A 15,011-nucleotide genomic window follows, 5' to 3' on the forward strand; every position below is an offset into this window, starting at 1 on the left:
CAGTGTATATACCCCTACACGGGAACAACAAACAACAATAAACACATTGCTAAATTAATGCAGGCGGAACGGTGGTTAGAGCGTCTGCCTCACAGTTCTGAAGACCCGGGTTCAATCCCCGGCCCCGCCTGTGTGGAGTTTGCATGTCCTCCCCGTGCCTGCGTGGGTTTTCTCCGGGCACTCCGGTTTCCTCCCACATCCCCAAAACATGCATGGTAGGCTAATTGACAATTCTAAATTGCCCGTAGGTGTGCATGTGAGTGCGAATGGTTGTTTGTTTATATGTGCCCTACAATTGGCTGGCAACCAGTTCAGGGTGTACCCTGTCTCCTGCCCGATGATAGCTGGGATAGGCTCCAGCACGCCCGCGACCCTAGTGAGGAGAAGCGGCTCAGAAAATGAATGGATGGATGGATAAATTAATGCTTCAACATTTTCACACTACACTTAACATCATCCTGGAATGTTTGACACATTACTTCTAACGAATCCCATCACATTGTGCAGGTGTGAACGATATTTTGGCAGGTGAGTACTGTATTTTATCAAATGTTCAAACAACTTTTTTTTTTTCTTTGTTAGAGCGTCAGCCTCACAGTTCTGAGGACCCGGGTTCAATCCCCGGCCCCACCTGTGTGGAGTTTGCATGTTCTCCCCGTGCCTGTGTGGGTTTTCTCCGGGCACTCCGGTTTCCTCCCACATCCCAAAAACATGCGTTAATTGGACACTCTAAATTGCCCGTAGGCATGACTGTGAGTGCGAATGGTTGTTTGTTTCTATGTGCCCTGCGATTGGCTGGCAACCAGTTCAGGGTGTACCCCGCCTCCTGCCCGATGATAGCTCGGATTGGCTCCAGCACTCCCCCGACCCTTGTGAGGATAAGCGGCTCAGAAAATGGATGGATGGATAGTTGTAAAGTGTATAAACTGTCAACCACGCTGAAAAGTAACAGAAAATTTTCATACAAGACTATGGATATTCTGAAGCTTTTCAACATCATATGCTACATAAGGAGCATATACTGTACGTATAGCTTTTTTGTGCAGAGACACATACAGCGGCTGAAATAAGTATTTAACACGTCACCATTTTCCCTCACTAAATAAACTTCCAAAGGATCTATTGACATGAAAATGTCACCAGGTGTTGGGAACAACCCAAGGAATCCATACATGCAAAGAAAGTACAACAAATAAACTCAAATTAAGTTGTGTGTAAAAATGTGAAATGACAGGGGAAAAGTATTGAACATATGAAGGGAGGTGCAAAAAGGCATGGAAAGCCAAGACAACACCTAAAACCGATCAATAATCAAACAGCAATTCAGTGCAAAGGAAAATCAGATGGTTCAGTCCTAATTGATGGCCTACAAAAAGGTCTCATTGCCAAGGTGTGAGTCAAGACACATCTCATGATGGGTAAGAGCAAAGAGCTGTCTCAAGACCATCGCAAACTCATTCATTCATTCATCTTCCGTACTGCTTATTCTCATGAGGGTCGCGGGCATGCTGGAGCCTATCCCAGCTGACTCTAGGCAAGAGGCGGGGTACACCCTGAACTGGTGATCAGCCAATCGCAGGGCACATATAAACAAACAACCATTCATACTCACATTCATACCTACGGGCAATTTAGAGTCTTCAATTAACCTACCATGCATGTTTTTTGGGGGATGTGGGAGGAAACCGGAGTACCCGGAGAAAACCCACGCATGCACAGGGAGAACATGCAACCTCCACACAGGAAAGGCCGGATTTGAATCCAGGTCCTCAGAACTGTGAGCAGAAGTGGTAACCAGTCTCCCACCGTATCACCATTGCAAACAAATTGTTGCAAAACATAACGATGCCATTGGTTACAGGTCCTCTGTAAGTAGATAGGCCATTAATGCGCATCTTCATGAGAGGGTGCTCCAACTCACAGTGCTACCTCTGCAACAAGAACCAAGCAGTGTGGGCATCAGAACTCCACATCTGAGCTTAACCACAGATGGGTACTCATTCACACAACACAAAGCAGCCAGTGTCAACACACACCCACACACAGCACTTGCATTTGGTCAAAATCCCTACAAGTAAGAGTAGAGCATAGAACAGAGGAGCCTGGCCAAGGCTGGTTAAAGCGTATGTAGTAGGTTAGACATTGTTGCTTGATGACAATGAACAGTGGTGGGAGAACCTTTGTGCCGAGCTGCTCGAGGTTGGCACAGACAACACACGAATCCTTGTAACACTGGCACTGAGCAGCCCGGTCTCATTTGAGCTGCAGACACCCTATTGTTGTTCTGGTTTCACACTAAACAGGCAGTTGCCTCTTTTGTGGCCTCTGGTATTACTGGGTCGTGTGCAATGCCAATTATTGTGGCCATTCTGCTGCGTCCACATGTTGCAACTGATAAAACTAATAAAGTGCTTGCTTTTGTGTTCCCTGACGCCCGATTTGCATTCTTTATTCTGCCCCTCCTTCTTTGTCATCCAAAGTTTCACCCAGCTGGGAGAGCACACTTGCTGTGTTCAAATACCCCTGAGATAAAAAACAAACAGTTTAAGTCCACAACATGCCTGTCATTAAGAGCATTGGGAGAATGAGTCATACATGCTTTCACTCTTCATGTCAACAAATACTCCCAGTAAATAGTGCCTGCTTTAGAGTATAATTTTAAAGCACTTTTTTTGCCCCTGTATCCATGGGGTGTTGGAAGAGACCACTTTCATAATTTCACTCATTGCATTTTCATGTACCAGCTCCGTTTTTTCTCTGTATTTCTGTGACACTACTTAAGGTCCCATATTTTGTCGATTTAGACCCCCATAGAGTGACTCTTTAACATAGAATTACTATAAAAGTGTCAAGTTCATTTCAAAAAACACCTTGGTTTTGTCATACGAGTGTCCAGAAAAGGCCCATCAGACACCTACTTCTGTTTGACCCAGATCTCTATCCGCGTTGTCCATATTTGTCTAAGCCTTTCCTCTGATTGGTCGCCTCCATGTATCGCTTTGGGCATCGTTTGAATGTGAGCGATTCCAATCCCGATTCCTCATTTCGATTCCGGTTCCAAACGATTCTCGATTCCGATTCTTTTAGGGGGTTGTTTCAAAAAAGTTTGCATGGTTTAAATAAAGGGTGTCCAAATTATGAACATCCATTTTTTTTAGCTGCCTGCAGCATATACTAAAATGAACATTTGACTCTGGGTTCTTTATAACCAGTATCAATATCAAACCTATGAACTAAAAGGCAATGTGTGTGGAACTTATTTGAGGTCAGCGGACTGTGGGCATCAAAACTGGAAACCGAAATTTTTGAACAATTCCAGGAGAGCCGGAATGTTAGTCCCGGTTACAATCGGTTCTCGAGTGTCGATGCCCAATCTTATTCATGTAGAAGACCCACTTGCACACGTGTTTGTTATGTTTACAGCGCTGGCTCGGGAGCGGAAAGGGAAGGCGGAGATCTTCGCTAGTGACAAAGATAAGCTCAAGAAATTCGAATGATCTGATTTCAGGCAGAAAACGTCTGCAACTCAGGAATGCGCGGAAAATTCATCCATCCATTCATTTTCTGAGCCGCTTATCCTCACAAGGGTCGGGGGAGTGCTGGAGCCAATCCGAGCTATCATCGGGCAGGAGGCGGGGTACACCCTGAACTGGTTGCCAGCCAATCGCAGGACACATATAAACAAACAACCATTCGCACTCACATTCACACCTACGGGCAATTTAGAGTCTTCAATTAACCTACCATGCATGTTTTTGGGATGTGGGAGTAAACCGGAGTGCCCGGAGAAAACCCACGCAGGCACGGGGAGAACATGCAAACGCCACACGGGCAGGGCCGGGATTGAACCCCGTTCCTCAGAACTGTGAAGCAGACACTCGAACCAGTCGTCCACCGTGCCGCCTGCGTGGACAATTTTCATTCATATTTCACATTTACTGAGGCACCATAGAGCAAATGAAAAATGCCCAGGTACTAGAAAAAGTTGGTTTGGGCAAAATATGGGACCTTTAAAGATGTAGAATCCCCCTATATACTTTGTGTTTGTCTGTGTCGCAAGGTCAGTTGATCGTTTCTTCGCGATGGCACAAATTTTTTATTCTACTGTATGGAAGGCGAATTGTTTTGTTATGACTCAAATGACAAACAGAGAAAGTACATTCCAGCAACAAAAATGAAAAAATAACAGTGCTGCTTTTCTGCCTGTCTGCTAGTTTATTTGCCATTTACTATTGTCTGGTCTATGAAAAACTATGTAAGACATTAGGGGCAGCTGGCTAGCATGATTCCATTTGCATTCAAGGCAAATCGGGGAACGATTCCTTGTGCCTTAAATACATATCTACATTTTTATCAAAATGTAATGGCATCTTCCATGTCAGATGTAACTCCTTTACATAGTTTCATGAAACTGGGTAGTCACTTTTGTGCAATCATTTGTATTTTCGCACTGGGCGGATCAAAACATAGAGCATAGATTCAAGACTGTGCTCATCGATGAACAGGAGCTTCTAAGACAAATTTTGTATTCAATCTATGAAAACACAGGCAGGTACAGTCAATAATTATGTCATAAACTGAATTCCAGATCTATGATGACTTGCGCAACTGCAAGTCAAGAATAACCCCTGGATTTCAAAATAGCAGAATGTTCCACAAACACAAATCAATAACAGCAAAGTTTCAGTGTGTGGATCTGACAGCAGGAAGTGGACCACTGGGCACGTCAGGAACCAACATCAGAGATCGGAGGTCCCAGATTGCTTTTTTTGTGAATAATTTATTTTAAAAAAGTGTGACATAGTAATTAATACATGGTGGGGAAATAACAGATGGATAGTTTAGTTAAACAGGTTAAACTTAATGGATACAAGCATACCTATAGAAGTGGTTTTGAAAAGAGAACTGGATCCTCAGATTGCTCTATATTTACCATAAAAGTTCTTCAACAAAACAATCAGGTTTTAAGAAGGTCAGCTCAAAGAAATTAGCTATGTAACACTGTCCTTTGAACAGCACTGATATCACTGCAAAGACAAACTCATGTTTCCATGCCAGTGTTGTATTCATCATCATAATGATTCTCTGAGGAGTTGTGCTATAACAAAGGTCTGCGAGAATGCATTTACTTCCCTGAACATTACAGGCACCTCTGCTGGCTCCAACCACATAGTCTACTCCATTTTCCATCAATTGGTTGAAAACATGCTTTATTGATAATCAATCCCACAAAATTGACTACATTTTAAATCAATTCATTAGCATACTCATCCCTAGTTACAAACACAAAACAATGAATCCAGTGCATCTCCCTGGCGAGACAGAACTAATATTATTCACAGCTACAAACATGGTGAGGCCCCTCAACATCTGGTAAAAATAAATAGGACCATGAAATCACAAGGCATGTAAATGATGATTGAGGTGGGTTTATGGCTGCCGTCAATGATCTAAAGCAGAACTAGACACGGGCATTGAGAGTCCGTTTATCACCTGTCACAGACAGTCCCAGGATACTCTCACCATGTAAAACACCTCAGAGAAGTGTCAGTCACCATGAATAATCACCAACCACATTCACAAAGATGGTATACTGGCCTGAGCAGGAAGCAAGGAAGGGACAAGGTACAATGGAGAATGTCATTATTGAAAGATCACACTTATTGTTCTATTAAAGGATAATAAGGGGACTCCACAGAGCATGTGGCCAAAATAGTTTATACAGTTGGCATTACAGTAGCGCTACATAATTAATCTGACCAAGAAACTTACTCATACCTGGTTTGTCAGTTAGTTATTTGCATCAACTGGGAAACCAAGCAGAGCACAGAATATCAGAAACAGGGACTTTGTTTGTGCTGACTCATGGGTACACACACACACACACACACACACACACACACGGTAAAAATGATAACGGCAGATCACACAGACAGCGCTGGCCTCCACTGAGAGTTGGGCTAAGGATGGGTGGGTTGGCTCGCCATAGGCTTAGCCCTTCAAGCGCAAGAGTTCATTTTGTCGGGTGAGCCAAAGAAGGCTCTGAGACTGCTGATGGGCACCCATGTGTAATTATACACCGCCGATCTGAGTCAGCAATGCTTCCCAGGGAAAGAGGACACTGCTCCTTTCCCAATCAAGCTCAAACAGAAAAACTGACAGGCATACGGTATATACAGTATGTGTGAACTACACATACATAAAGCCAAAACTGAAATGGTATCAGACAGCTATCATGAACGACTTCTGTAAACTTACTAGTCACTTTAAATTTCAGAAAGTATTGATGTTTTTTGCAGGTGAACATGCATGTGTACCACTCTCATTTCCTGTATGTGTGCTTGCATCTGACACAGAGGATTCACATCTGCCAGAGCGTCCAGTGTCACAAGTTTGAAGCTCAAACCCATTAGTAATTTAAAACATTCCTCCATGTCTTCTCATTTGAATTATTCACCAGAGTTTTTTTCATTTAACTTTTTTGTTTACGCTTATCAACTATTCTTTAAAACCCACAATGAATATTGTTCAAGACAACCTTTTTAGGATATATCGTACATAAAAAAAACAAGGTTTGAAAATACAATGGTAAGTGACAAAGGTGTTAGTCCTTACTGCATTTGGGTTTATATTGGATGTCAATATGCAGTAGCTTGGAAGCCAAGCTGTAGATAAGCATGCACCTGGTCGAGTAGCTACTTAAACATTGGAACTGTCTTTATCTGAGTTGAAGGGAATCTATTCATGAACAATGCCTTCGAAAAAAAACTGCAGCCAGTGCGTTTCTTCCAAGAAAAATTAATATAAAATAAAAATCGAACATTTATGAAACCGCTTTTATCACTCAGACGATTGCTTAAAGACTACACGGAAAGCTCAGTTTGACCATTAATTATCTGGTTGTCAGTATTTAGCATTATATTTATGGTAAGTAGTCCAACAAGACAATTCGGTCTCAGCCAGTCATTATTCGGTCTCTGGTTCTGTAGGATATCAATGGCACTTGGTTTTCAGTTGGGATAAAAGGCAGACAATCACTACATGCTTATTCAAGGAACATTTTTAAGACATCTAGCATCACACTGAGTCAATGGAGAGTAGACCTGGAAGCTAAACCTGTTTTATACTCTGGGGGATGGATAGCTTTTAAATGCCGTGACAATTAACTTGACAAACAAGTGTTGGCATCTCTGGAATTCTAAGGTAGTCCAGACGGTGTGTTAGAGAGTAAAAACATGTCTAAAGTATGTTTTCAGCTAACTTTGATCATGGGGAGAATTCTGCACAACTTGCAACACTAAAGTTACAAAACTGACTAAATTCATAGTGTCAAATAGGGCATGTACCACCCTAAGACATAGCAAGTGCATATTACGTGTGCTAATATTCTTCTTTACTGCCAAATAAGTGATTTCATCAAAAATGGACCAGTCTGCTAATTCAAAGGTTTTCAAGATAAAAGCAAAGAATTCTACTCGTTTCGTCCCAATCCACCTGAGGGATGTTTAAAAACCACTGTGGTCCGAGAAACCCATTCACTGCTTGATTTAACTAGATTGAACTTCTTTCACTGTGGCATTCTTTGAACGTCTGAAACAAACTCAGAAAAAAATGCAGTTGCTAAAGTCTAAAATGTTACTCCATGGCTTTGGTAGGTCTGATGTGTAAAACGGCTTCTCTCACACCCATTTAATATTTACCTTGGAGTTCCAACACATTTGACCCTTGGAGAGACGTACTGTACTGTACAGACAGATCTTCAGGTCATGTGTTTTCAAGGACTACAGGAGGACTTTAGTAGTTTATTTTCTTGAGCAGTCTTTGGTAATATGTATGCTTTCAAAGTTACTAAACTGACTGATTTTGATAATACTAGCTCTAAACCTCCCTCTGAAAATAACTCATTTTGCCACAGCCCACAGAATTGGTTTTTCATTGGCTTTTGACCAAAGATGGGCAGGAGGCTGTCTTCCCTCTTCCCTTCACCGAATCCAACTTGGTATGTTAAATTGCAGGCAGTTATAGTTCAGGCAAAAGGAAAAACATATATACGGTAGTGTGAGAGCTCAATACAGGATTGAGTTATATTAACGTTAAAAGGTGTTTCCAGCATCTAAAAAAATGTATTGTGAAAAACATGCCAGTCTTGAGAAACGTACATGAGGTAAACAGGATTTTTCATGTAATGCTCAAAGTTCAAATTACACAGCACCATTTACCCGAGCTTCTGAACTGTAGCCCTTTAAATTCACAGAAGCCAGTGGGTGTCATGTGCAGGGTGAGGATCATAAACGGCTAGGGTGGGCCCAAATTTATAGTTGGTATATTTGGATGAGGACGTCTATACTCAACTCCCTGTCATTACTCTATGAGGAGGCAGAGTAACGAGCCTGCCAATGCTGCCTGTGTGAGTCAACATTTGCCTGTGTGTACGTGCTTGTGTGTGTGTGTGTGCATGTGTGTGTGTGTGTGTGTGTGTGTGCGTGTAAACGAGCGTGTCAAGAGGTGTAGAAAAAGATAATTTTGCAAAGACTAACTTTCATCCCTCTGCCTCAAGATTACTGGGAGTACTTTAGACACATCCTTTGTTGGTGTCATTTCTGGTCTTAATAACAATAATAATAAAAAACTAATAATAATAATAGTGGCGCAATGGTGGACAACAGGTTAGCACCTCTGCCTCACAGTGCTGAGGTCCCGGGTTCAAATCTGGCCTCGACTGTGTGGAGTTTGCATGTTCTCCCCGTGCCTGCGTGGGTTTTCTCCGGGCACTCCGGTTTCCTCCCACATCCCAAAAACATGCATTTATTGGAGACTCTAAATTGCCCGTAGGCATGACTGTGAGTGCAAATGATTGTTTGTTTCTATGTGCCCTGTGATTGGCTGGCAACCAGTTCAGGGTGTACCCCGCCTCCTGCCCGATGACAGCTGAGATAGGCTCCAGCACGCCCGCTATCCTAGTGAGGAGAAGCGGCTCAGAAAATGGATGGATGGATGGATTATAGTGGCGCAATGGTGGACAACAGGTTAGCACCTCTGCCTCACAGTGCTGAGGTCCCGGGTTCAAATCTGGCCTAGACTGTGTGTAGTTTGCATGCTCTCCCCATGTCTGTGTGGGTTTTCTCCAGGTACTCTGGTTTTCCTCCCACATCCCAACCATGCACACTAGGTTGATTGAAAACTCTAAAATGTTTGTAGGTGTGAATGTGAGTGCGAATGGTTGCTTGTCTATATGTGCCCTGCTATTGGTTGGCGACTAGAGTCAGCTGGAACAGGCTCCAACACACACGTGACCCTAGTGAGGATAAGCGGTACGGAAAATGGATGGGTGGATTATAATAATAATAATAATAATAATAATAGGGCGGGCACGGTGACCGACTAGTTAGCACATCTGCCTCACAGTTCTGAGGTTCATATCTGGCCTGGCCTGTGTGGAGTTTGCATGTTCTCCCTGGGTTTTCTCCTGGTAGTCCGGTTTCCTCCTACATTCCAAAAACATGCGTGGTAGGTTAATTGAAGACTCTAAATTGCTTGTAGGTGTGAATGTGAGTGTGAATAGTTGTTTGTCTAAACGGAAAATAATAATAATAACAACAACAACAACAGCTTGGATCTGTACAGGGACTCAGGAGTTGACATCCTTAAAAAAACAATATTTTTATTGTTTTTTAAAGTTTGAAAATAAATAACACGCGCGCGCACGCGCACACACACACACACACACACACACACACACACACACACACACAATCCCCCTAAAGTTTCAATTATTTGCATAAACAAGTTAGACTGCTCCACTATGTGCATTGACACAGTAGTACCCGCACACCATTGGCATGCCACGAGCAACATTTACTGGCATTTTGTCTCACCTTTGTTTATTCAGATACGTCAATGTTAAAAGTGAACTAAAGTTTTGAGAAATGGGTGACGAGTCTGTCAAATGCACCTGCCTGGTCAGCTGGACTGATTTGGGAACATGACCTTAGGTGAACAGAGCTCTGAAAGTTCATCCTGAGAATCACTGCTATAATCCAACCAGCATGCATTGCTTCATTGAAAAGGGATTTAGTGAAGGGAACTACAAAGGACCCTCGCCTATTAACTTTGTGATGCAATTCCATTTATTAAGCTTTTTTCTACAGGACTTTCTATTTGTTTCAGTGTGTCGATGGCTTTTTGTCAAGAAGGTAGAGTGACGCTGTTTTTGTATAAGTTTACTCAATTAACTTAAAGTGTTATGTGTTTATTACTAGCAGATAAATACATCAAATGTGCACGCAAAATGCCGAATAGATGCCTACATGCCATTGGCTAAGGAATGGGTTTTTCAAGACGTATGCTTCGGCCTGTCACGATACTTACTTATTACTATATCGACTTATTGTGCGATTAATAAAACGGACAAAGCTAGTTTTTCCGGACTCCATAAATGGTCTGTTGTGGTGAGCCGGCGTGCGGATTACAGTGAGCCGACAGAGTTGGACGGCTGTATAATTAGCTGCTGGTGGGCTCATGGAATGCCGGCGGACCGGAACTTTCTTGCCGGTGTTGACTCCATCCAATACTCCACAGCCTTGCTCCATGTGCAGCACATAGATTCACACAACAGAGATACTTAAGGGAAAGTTAACGGTTTGTTGTGTTCGCTAGCCCGGCTGTGTGCTAACGAGCGAGCCTGCAATCTAACAAGCTACCGAGTTAATAAGAGTTTAAAATGTCAGTGCCACTCTGAGTTGTTGTGTGTGTTAGTCCCCAATTAACAAACACGGGAACGTTAACTGTTTATTAACCATAAACTCAGTGGCACACATTCAGCTAGTAGTTGACGACAACGAATGTCAACATATATTTGATTGACAGGTGAAGGGCTCATCTTCAGTGGACCAACCACACATTTCGATTGAAGATCTCTGGTCAACTGTTTACATGTGACGTGATCTATTCAGATCGGGTATATACATGATGTGCACTACATTTAATGGGAACAGCCGTGTGACATGCACACGTCGTCGTGAACGTCACGTCATTTATCAAAATGGAAGCCTGTCATCTATCCAGCACAGTAGTTGGGATTGTTTTTAGACATTTATTTAAAAAAACAAAACAAAACAAAACAAAAAACGCTTGATTCAAAACAACTTAGAAGTAGTAGTAGTAGAAGATATCCGTTGCATACGAGCTCCATTGGGAGCCGCCATATTTACGCCGTGCGTACATAGTAATAATAAAAAATAATAAGGGTGGGCCTTATCATGATTTCAGAGGCATTCAAAAAATATATAATTTATCGTGATAGTTTTTGCAAAAATATATCGTTTTAGAAAATATTTTAGCGTGACAAGCCTACGTATGCTGGTTTTCAACAACGTGTTTGCAAATGCACTTAACACATTTTAAGGTCTAAAAGCAGAACCACAGTGAAATTCTAGTCTAAGTCAAAATCCCCTCCTTCTTCTCAGTAATTATAGTCTCCGAGCTGACAGGCATAAGTCTGTTGTTTGTTTTTGCCTCTTCATATACAACAGGTGAAGTGGGGCTTGCTGGGCAGTATGCCATTCTTTTTCTTTTTTGACTAGTTCTGTGTGGTTTACCCATTGTAGCTGCAGAGATACCTGGGAGATGAGAAGCCTCCCTTAGCCCCCCCGCCCACAAACACAAATTAATGGGACAGAAATACTGTCAGTGTATATCCGCCAGGATCTTCCACTTTTCTTCCCTGATGAAATCCTTTGTTGTGTTGGCAGTGTGTTTTGGGGCATTGTCTTGTTGCATGATGAAGCTTCTCCCAATTAGTTTGGATGCATTTTTCTGTAGACTGCCAGACAAAATGGTTTTGTAGACTTCAGAATTCATTCTGCTGATACCATCATGAGTTACATCATCAATAAAGACTAGTGAGGCCATTCCAGAAGTAGCCATGCAAGCCCAAGGCCTGACATTACCTCCACTATGCTTCACAGATGAGTTTCTGTGTTTTGGCCTTTCCATCACTTTGGTAGAGGTTAATCTTGGTCTTATCAGTCCATAAAACATTGTTCCAAAACTTTTGCAACTCATCTCTGTACTTCTTTGCAAAATCCAATCTGGCCATCTGATTCTTTTTGCCGATGAGTGGTTTACATCTTGTGGTACGGCCTCTATATTTCTTCTCTCGAAGTCTTCTTCGAACAGTGGATTGTGATACCTTCACCCCTGTCCTGTGGAGGTTGGCAAACCATTTTGTCTGGCAATTTTAAAAAAGTGCATCCAAACTAATCGGGAGAAGCCAATGACCCCAAAACACACTGCCGACACAACAAAGGACTTCATCAGGGGGGAAAAGTGGAAGGTCTTGGACTGGCCAAATCAATCACTGGACCTTAACCCAATAGAGCATGCATTTTACCTCCTGAAGCGGAGACTGAAGGGCGAAACCCTCAGAAATAAGAACTGAAAGAGGCTGCAGTTAAAGCCTGGAAAAGCATTTTAAAATGAAGGATGCAACAGTCTGGTGAAGTCAATGGATAGCAGGCTTGATGTAGTTATTACAAGTAAGGGTTATGCCACCAAATAGTAAATGTTATTCACTTTAAGTTAATTTAAACATGTCTGTTCCAGTACTTTTGCTCACTTGAAAAGTGGGTGGCTTCAAATAAGAGGTGCTCTGTCCTGAGTTGTTTAATACATCTAGTTGTAAATACCATGAAATAAAAGCTGGAATTCTGAATTTTTATCTCATATTCATCTTTTGATCTGAAACCCAAATGTCTTCAGTCTACAACAAAAACGAAGAAATTGACCTTGCCGTTCCAATACTTTTGGAGGAGATTGTATTTAGGGGTAGAAAAGATTTGATGAATCGCAAACTGGGTTGACTGTGGATTGGAAATGGGTGTGAGGATGAGAGATGATGCAAGGAGGCCTGGATCAATCTTTTATCACTGCAGTGTACTTTCATCCCTAATGGATCTGACATGAGCACTACACTGCCTTCCGTCCCATTGCACAGGCTGGGGAAGGACACGTGGAACAAAGAGTGTGAGAGTTAGACGGAGGTACACTTATAAAAAAAAATAAAAAATAAAAAAGGCGTACAGAAGCAGAGAAAGTGGTTTGAACCACATTCCCAAAATAATCATAGCCTGAAACTATGCAGACATATTATTTCATGTCCTAGTGTCATCCAATTGCCTCCGGCCCCAAGTGCATCTGTGGGAGCCGGTAAACATGTCTGATAAGGACCCGAGAAATGAAGTCACATCACAGCATGAAAAATTACTTTGTAAATTTCCATCAAGAATCCCCAAAGACATCGTACTATGCATGGCCAGGCTTGCTTTCCTTTCCACGTGAGCTAAATGACAGACAGGCTCTTTGACAGACTACTGTGCACGAGTTGATGGAAATCCATTATGTATTAAAGCAGTGAAAGAAGTGTAAAATAAGGGTGATTAGAACACGACACATTGACTTTCAGAGGATGTTTGGCTATCACCATCCTAAACAGGCTAATTCAAGGACAAAGGGAAAAGTCTAAGCAGTGAGGGAGCTGTACAGTAAGTAGGAGGAGAGAGGAAACAAGCACTTACAAGGTGTGTATAAAGTTCAGCTCACACTACAGTAAAACATACCACTGCCCTGCTGTCTGATCATATTACATACTTGTCAATTACAGAGACAAAAGCAATGGTATGCTGTCAGTAACTAAAAATGGATGAACATATGTTGGTTCTCCCCTTAGCAGCAGTGTCCAATTTTCGAAGATTTTGGACATTTTAAGTGCTGATATCCTATTTGTGATATGGAAATTGTTTTAGCAGTGTTACACAAGGTGTAAAAATCTCATCGGCTCTAGAGAAAAGACAATTTAAAATGACGTGTGGGCAGGGGGAAGGTTTATTTTAAAGTAATTGTTAGTAAATTCTTCTCTGAACGAGAAAGGGAAACACAAAATATTTATTTCTGATTGGCTAATCAGGTTACCGACACAAACAGTTTACTTCTTACTGATTACAGGAAATATTCCAATTGACCATATTATGATATTATTATTTCAGACTTTAAATTAAAGGCACACATGACTGATAAGGGGTAAGTGGCAACATTTATACAAGACAGCGTAAGGTAAAATAAATGAATAAACAACTACAAACCTAGTTACGGCAATAAAACGCTACGGTTAGCTATGATCACTTTGTGATCAATCTAGTTGAGATAACACACAAGGTATAAATGACTGTGACTAGGAGCAGTAAGACAAGAACTGAAACAAAAATGTAATTGGAGGAGGTTCCAATCCATATCCACAATTGGATTAAAAAAAAAAATGTATGCTAAGAATATCAGAACTTTTCTTCCTGGCCTATACCATGCAGAGGATTCTCTGTATGAGAAGCTTGCCATGCATGATAATATGTCAATGCTTAATTAGGCTTGGACGCTTGCATTATATTATTTGAGATGTGTACCACGCTAACAGTTAATTGAGGTTGGGGCATGCTGCACTGAACTCTGCCCATGCCTCCAATAAATTAATCTTTAATCCTCCAGTGATAAAAGCAGCAGCCAGTGTGTGACTACAAGTAGCATGCACTTGTCTCATAGTTCTAACAGTGAATGCTCCCTTTAGACGGAGTAAAAAAAACATGGATACAAATATTGAGCATGGAGCACATCAAAACAAACAAACAAACAAAAAAAAGTAAAAATCATGAGAGCACATAGACGTTTCACGCAAACAGGTTTGAGTCGTTCAGACAGGAACAAAGACAACTAGAAAGGTATACTTGTCAAGACACGACTTAATTACCTAAAGGTGAATTTATCTGACTGAAAATATATACATAAGGCTACAGTGTAAGCCACACAGCAAAAAGCTGACTTCAGAGAAACTTCTCTGCACTGACATTCAAACAAGCAAGGGCACATTCAAACAAACAAAAAACCTTTCCACTCACCAGGAAGAATATATTTCCACTGCCTTTAGTCCCCTTAGCTCACACTTCTTCTCTGCCTTGCTGGAACAA

The 15,011-nt window shown here is 41.7% G+C and overlaps 1 protein-coding gene across 5 annotated transcripts in view; it reads right to left on the bottom strand.

Moving 5' to 3' along the window:
- rassf7a (Ras association domain family member 7a) overlaps positions 1-15,011 on the bottom strand; it is a 42,709-nt gene that overhangs the window by 13,302 nt on the left and 14,396 nt on the right. For 2 of the 5 annotated variants that reach the window (XM_061677632.1, XM_061677629.1), the window contains exon 1: positions 14,943-15,011. This exon is cut by the window's right edge. The exons of the other annotated variants lie outside the window; for them this stretch is intronic. The gene's annotated coding sequence lies outside the window, so the exon portion shown is untranslated. The remainder of the gene's footprint in view (positions 1-14,942) is intronic. 5 annotated transcript variants of the gene reach the window in all.

Source organism: Phycodurus eques, chromosome 5 (assembly GCF_024500275.1).
Source record: "Phycodurus eques isolate BA_2022a chromosome 5, UOR_Pequ_1.1, whole genome shotgun sequence".
Classification (NCBI taxonomy): Eukaryota; Metazoa; Chordata; class Actinopteri; order Syngnathiformes; family Syngnathidae; genus Phycodurus; species Phycodurus eques.